The 7652-nt window shown below is 38.0% G+C and overlaps 1 pseudogene; it reads right to left on the minus strand.

The window, feature by feature from the left end:
- Positions 1 to 3258: 3258 nt before the first annotated feature.
- On the minus strand, positions 3259 to 4100 carry LOC146675096 (uncharacterized; annotated as a pseudogene).
- Between the last annotated feature and the right edge of the window lie 3552 nt (positions 4101 to 7652).

The raw sequence follows: 7652 nt of genomic DNA on the forward strand, positions 1-7652 counted from the left end.
GGACTGGGACAATGTGTACAAAGAAGCTGATATTGATATTGCATATGGCATATTTTTAAGAATATTCATGGAGTTGTACGATAAAAACTGTCCAACAATAAAATACAACAGAAAGCACAAATATTCAGATAGACCATGGCTCACTAAGGGTTTACAAAATGCATGTAAAAAGAAAAATACACTCTATAGGGAATACCTAGAACAAAGAACAAAAGATGCTGAAAATAAATATAAAAAATACAAAAATAAGTTGACCAATATTATACGTGTATGTAGAAAGGAGTATTATAGTAAAAATATTGAACAACAATAAACATAATATGAAAGGAATATGGGATGTTTTAAACGGTATCATTAAAAATAATTCTGGACAACAAAGTTATCCACAATACTTTATCGATAATGGCAATATTATGGAAAACACTGCTGATAAGGTCAACAGCTTTAATCATTATTTTGTAAATATTGGACCAAAACTGGCAGAACAAATTCCTGAGTCACTGCCATCAGTAGAATGTAGTGAAAACCTGATTGATAGGAACCCTAACTCAATGTTCCTCACATCAGTGGAGGAAAAAGAAATAATTGACATTGTACACATGTGTAAATATAAAACATCTACTGATTGTAATGATATTGACATGAAAATCGTCAAGAAGGTCATTGAAGGAATTGTAGGACCTCTAACATATATTTGCAACTTATCATTTCAGACGGGAAAAGTGCCAAACAAAATGAAAATAGCTAAAGTTGTGCCGCTGTATAAAACCGGGGATAGACGCCACTTCACAAATTACAGGCCTGTTTCTTTACTACCACAATTCTCCAAAATCCTAGAAAACCTGTTTAATAAACGATTAGACAAATTCTTAGATAAATATAAATTACTCTCTGACAGTCAATATGGATTCAGATCAAAAAGATCAACATCTCTGGCATTAATCGAATCAATTGAGGAGATTACGAATGCTATAGATCAGAAACAGTATGCAGCTGGAGTATTTCTGGATCTCAAGAAAGCATTCGACACAATCAATCATGACATATTAATTAATAAACTGGAACGGTATGGGATTAGGGGGGTTGTACTGCAATGGGTGAAAAATTATTTAAGTGACCGGAAACAATTTGTGAAGCTGGGTGTCCATTCCTCATCATGCTTGGACATTGCTTGTGGTGTTCCACAAGGCTCTGTACTGGGTCCAAAATTATTTATTATTTATATAAATGATATTTGTAAGGCATCTGATATATTAAAATTAGTATTATTTGCAGATGACACAAATATTTTTTGTTCTGGGGGGAATCTAAAGGAGCTGCTGGATACAATTACTTCAGAAATGTGCAAAATTAAAAAATGGTTTAACAGGAACAAACTATCGCTAAATCTAAGTAAAACTAAAATTATCTTATTTGGGAATTCCCTTAGAAATGCACAAGTGCAGATTCATGTAGATGGTGTGGAAATTGAAAGAGTACTTGAACATAAGTTTCTTGGTGTGATTATAGATGATAAATTAAACTGGAAGTCTCATATAAATCATATACATAACAAAATTTCAAGAAGTGTCTCAATCTTGAGTAAAGTAAAACACATTCTGGACCACAAATCACTCCACATTCTCTATTGTTCCCTGATTGCACCGTATTTGAATTACTGTGCAGAGGTTTGGGGCAATACTTACAAATGTTCGCTATCATCAATCTTTATATTACAAAAAAGGGCCATAAGGATAATCCATAAAACTGGTTACAGAGATCATACAAATCCACTATTCTTAAAATCAAAAATTCTAAAATTCACAGATCTGGTTCATTTTCTCACAGCACAAATTATATATAAAGCAATAAATAACCTGCTTCCTGACAATATTCTAAAAATGTTTTCTAAAAGGGAACGGGGATACAATTTGAGGGGGGAATTAAAGTTAAAACATCCTCGTATCCGTAAAACATTAAAAAGTTTTTGCATCTCTGTGTGTGGAGTGAAGCTGTGGAACAGACTAAGTAAAGATATGAAGCAATGTCCAAGCATGGCGCAGTTTAAAAAGCGGTTTAAGGATATGGTTTTTACAGGGTACAGGGAAAAGGTAGAGATTTGATAGGGTGTTCTTGTCTAATATTTTCATGTGTGTGCGCATGCACGGGTTTGTTGGTATGGGTATATATATATATATATATATATATATATATATATATATATATATATATATATATATATATATATATATATATATATATAATTGTAGGTTGTGTATCCTTGAGGTGTTAATGGGGTTATTGAAAATGTGTATATGTGCGTATGTGTGTATATACGTATGTATGGATAGATAGAAACATATATGTGTATATATTAAAAAAAAAAAAAATTTACACATAACATATAATGTAATTGCAAGGAGGTATTTCTGTAGTCTATTGATACTAGATAGTGGAAAAGGGGTGGGATTAAATAAGCTTATGCTTCTTCCTGCTCCTTTTTGAACATGGACGTTATTTGGAGTTGTGGTTGCTCGTTTTCCTTTTGTTTGCTTTGTTCATTTGTCTCTTTTAATTCTATTTTTTTTATACTTTTTCAACATGTTCAAAATAAAGATTCAATCAATCAATCAATCAATCAATTTTTAAAGGCCTTAAATTCTGTGATTTATACTGTAAATGATTTTCACAGAGGTCTTAAAGTAGTTAAATTACTGCTGATAGTCTGGTTGTTTATATTTTCACATGTTTTTGTGTCTGTAGGGCTGTTTAATGACGATTTGGACTCCTCTGGGAGATGAGGACACACCCACATCTGTTCCATACTGCAGCCATTGATGGTGTTATGGCTCTGAGTCAGCTTTGCATGGTCTGTACAACATGCCACATTCACCCATTCACTCCGATTCACACAAGCACTGTCTTCTATGCTTTTAAGTCCTTACTACATTGAACAAAAATATAAATGCAACACTTTTGTTTCTGCTCCGCTGCTCTGGTTCATGAACTTAAAGATCTGAAACATTTTCTACATACACAAAGGACCCATTACTATCAAATATTGTTTAAATCTGTGTTAGTGAGAACTTCTCTTTTGCCGAGATAATCCATCCCACTTCACAGGTGTGGCATGTCAAGGTGCTGATTAGACAGCATGAATATTGCATAGGTGTGCCTTAGACTGCCCACAATAAAAGGCCACTCTGAAATATGCAGTTTGATCACACAGCACAATGCTACAGATGTTGCAGCTTTTGAGGGAGCGTGCAATTTGCATGCTCACTGCAGGAATGTCTTGCCTGTGAAATGAATGTTCATTTCTCTGCCATAAGCTGTCTTCAAAGGCGTTTTAGAGAATTTGGCTATACATCCAACCGCCTCACAATTGCAGACCACATGTAACCACACCAGCTCAGGACCTCCACATCCAGTATGTTCACCTACAGGATGGTCGACCAGGTGGAGACCAGCCACCCAGAAAGCTGCAGCAACAATTGGTTTCCATAACCAAAGAATTTCTGCAAAACTGTCAGAAACAGAAAGCAGAAAGCTCATCTGCATGCTCGTCGTCCTCATCGGGGTCTGGACCTGACTGCAGTTCATCGTCATAACCAACTTGAGTGGGCAAATGCTCACGTTTGATGGCGTTTGGCACGCTGGAGAGGTGTTCTGTTGACAGATGTTTTTACTGTTCAGGGCGGATGGCAGACAGCTTGTGTGACGTCGTGTGGGTGAGTGGTTTGCTGACGTCAACATTGAGGATTGAGTGGCCCATGGTGTCAGTGGGGTTATGGACAATGAACACGAGTGCATTTTATTGTTGGCATTTTGAATGCATAGAGATACCGTGTTGAGATCCTGAGGACCATTGTTGTGCCATTTATCCACGACCATAACCTCATGTTCCAGGATGATAATTCATGGCCCCATATTGCAAGGATCTGTACACAATTCCTTGGAAGCTGAAAACATCCCAGTTCTTGCATGGCCAGCATACTCACCGGACATGTCATCCATTGAGCATGTCTGGGACGCTCGGCTCGGCGTATATGACAGTGTGTTCCAGTTCCTGCCAATATTCAGCAACTTTGTTCAAGTATTGAAGAGGAGTGGACCAACATTCCACAGCCCACAATCAGCAACCTGATCAACTCTATGCAATGGAGATGTGTGCACTGCGTGAGGCAAATGGTGGCCACACCAGATACTGACTGGTTTTGCGACATCCGTAGCATTGTGCTGTGTGATCAAACTGCATATTTCAGAGTGGCCTTTTATTGTGGGCAGTCTAAGGCACACCTATGCAATAATCATGCTGTCTAATCAGCACCTTAACATCCCACACCTGTGAAGTGGGATGGGATGAAAAGAGAAGTTCTCACTAACACAGATTTAGACAGATTTGTGAACAATATTTGATAGTAATGGGTCCTTTGTGTATGTAGAAAATGTTTCAGATCTTTAAGTTCAGCTCATGGAAAATGGGAGCAAAAACAAAAGTGTTGCGTTTATATTTTTGTTCAGTGTAACTACCATTCAGACATATTCATCCTCTGATGGATGCATCAGAGAGCAACTTGGGGTTCATATCTTGCCTAAGGATATTTGACATGCAGACTACAGGGAGCCAGGGATCAAAACACCAACTTTCAGATCCCTAGATAACCTGCTCTACGCCTGAGCTACAGCCACCCCCTTATCTATCCCAAAGTCAATGGACTAATCAGCGATACTTCTTCCTCCCTGTAGGAGACTAAAATGTTGTGGGCAGCAGCATCAGGATGAGATTATGTATCAAAAACATTTTAACACTTGAAATGAACAGTTTCTATTTATCACTGTTTGAACCAGTTTTAAAGGTCTGCCCCAAAGTAAGATGTCCATATGTGCTATGTTGGCATAATCTAATGAGTATGTATGACACAGTTGTTTAAACACTAAACAAGCACTGGGTTAAGGAATGAGGTAGATCGCGACACCGAACTGATGGAGATGCTGACATAAATACACAGGAGGATAACGAGGGAAGTGTGAACACACGGGGAACACAGCTGATATGAATTAACAAGAAACCAGAGGGACACTACGCCAAACATGAAAACACGAGACTTTCACAATGGGACATGATGGAGCATGAGAGCGAGGACAGGAGAGTGCTGAGCAGGTGAATGAGCAGGTGACTGAGCTTGACTCCTAGCTGCTCTTCTCCAGTGAATGCGGGTGAAACGGGTGCTGGGCCTGGCCGAACATTAACCATCCCCACCCAAGGAACAGATATGGGTGCAGAAATGAATTGTGTTCTGGATGCCCTAGCCCTGGGAACCGGCGTAGGTGCAGGAGCTAGCTGAACCTCTGTCGCTCCCACCCAAGGAACTGAAACGGATGCAGGAGTCGGCAGGGTCACAGTTGCCCTCACCCGAGGAACCGGAACAGGCACAGGCAACGGCTGGGCGTCCGACATCCCCACCTGAGGAGCAGGTATGGGTGCAGGGATGAATGGAGTTACCGCCTGCCTGGGGACTGAAGAAGGGACGAGCTAGGCCAGATAGAATAAAATCAGGATTACCACTAAGAATGATAAACCATAGCACAAAAATTCATAAAAACACAAGAAACACAAAATGCTAGGTCAAAAGGACCTAGAACCATGATATGAGGCTTTAGTCTGTGATCATAAAATTTGCAGCATCCTTTCTGTTTCAGCCACTTGTTGTGGCATTAGGTTTAAACAACTGGTTCTAGTTCAAGAGATTTACTTGCTGCCTTAGCTCACTATATAAACTATTACTTAAAGTAGATTAGTAAGAGCTTTAAAAAAACCATGTTATCAATGTCATTTAGCATAATGATTGCTCACTGAAACAGTCCCTTCCTGTTCTTATAAACACTAATCTTGTGCATGGTTTTATGTTGTATAATTAAAGTGACAAATGCTGACTAAATAACTATATGAACAGCAGCTGGTGCAAGTCACTTGCTGCTGATTCATCCCTGCATATGACCTTTAAATAAAGAATGCTTAGTATTAACAAGACAAAAGGGCTTTTGGCTTGTTTTCTCAAGTGTTTATGTAATTAAAGCTTTAGGTTATTTTTTTTTAGGTGAGCACAACTGATAAAAATCAAAAGAAATTTTCACTGTGGACCCACCTAAATTCTTATGACACCCAGCCTTGCAGGTACTGTAGGTTTTTTTCATGCAAATGCATCTGATGTTGACATTGGATTTTAAAGAAAATGTAAAATGAAAATGTTTTTTAAAAATCTGTGTATGTGCACTTCTTATTTGCTGGAAGTTTGTAGGAACAAAGTGCAGACCAGGTTACCATGTAAAAGCAGAAACCTAAACAGCTGTGATTTTCCATGAAATAATCAAAAATTAGACACATTCCTCCACTAGGTGTCAGTGATGCCTTCCATTACAGCCAACAACAACAAGGAAGCGTATTATCCTTGGACATCACTTTAATGAAAAACAATGAGCTGTTGTGTACAATCCCTTTCCCCCCTTTATAAAAGCGAAGTAGAAAAGTCTTTAAAATTTCACATTTGTTTGTAGAACTAAATTAAAACACAATTAGGTAAAATGACAACAAAAACATATGTAAAGAGCCATTATTTATTTGACAAAAGCTAAGCCAAAATGTAGAAGCATCGTGTGAAAAGCTGCGTACAGCCTTACCGAGTAAGTGCCAGCCATAACAATCAAGTTATCAAATGAACTTTGTTAACTGATCATAAGTGTGACTGCCTCTAGTAAAGCAGTAATTTGTGGTGTTTACTGCTTTGGAGTATTCAGCCGCTGGTTTCCTCTTTCTGGCGCAAAGTGGGCGATAAGCAAACAAGAGAGACGGACTCCTGACAGAAAAGCCGATCAGCTGATCATTGATCAGTTTCATGATTGAAGTAGCAGCAGGAGAGGGAGGGAGAGAGAAGAGGCAGTCGCTCCATATATAGGTTGTTAAGCTCAACGCGGGAATGCTTTACAAACATTCAGAGATGAACTTACACATTTGCTTTACTTCTCTCTGGGATAATTTCCTTGGAGATGAAATGATTGGTAGAGGCTACAAATACACACAGCTGCTCTATCACGTGACGCATACTGCTGTGACGTGCTACGGTTATGAGCCGAGTTACGCTGTGTCGCAAGTTTTGTGAGGTGCTTTTTCGATATTTAATGGATCAGATTACATTTTTTATTTCTCTCCGATATCCGATCCAGTAATTTACGTCAGTATCGGACCAATACCGATACGTAAAATCGGATCGGTCCATCTCTAATTGATAGTGATATAAGGCTTATATGATTTACTCATGAAAGTGGCCACTTTCTCATTCTCTTTACTTTGTTTTAGGAAGTATCAAAAACATACGTTTTCAGTTTCAGTTTCATTTATATAATTTTTCAAGGGATCTTATATCTGTTTTCACTCTTGTTTGCTTTTCATGCAAGTTTCACACAAGACAGATATAAAATTTATAAGATTTATATTAGAGATGGCACGATACCACTTTTTTATGTCCGATACCGATACCGATATCATAAATTTGGATATCTGCCGATACCGATATGAATCCGATATAGTGTTTTTTAATCAACAAAACTGTTTTTTAAATATCTTGCTGCATTTTGTATAAGTTCATACTCAAGTTTAAAACAACAACTACACT

The sequence above is a fragment of the Rhamphochromis longiceps genome, linkage group LG3, assembly GCF_057381845.1.
Source record: "Rhamphochromis longiceps isolate RC_006_pf linkage group LG3, R_longiceps_female_GT1.1, whole genome shotgun sequence".
NCBI lineage: Eukaryota > Metazoa > Chordata > Actinopteri > Cichliformes > Cichlidae > Rhamphochromis > Rhamphochromis longiceps.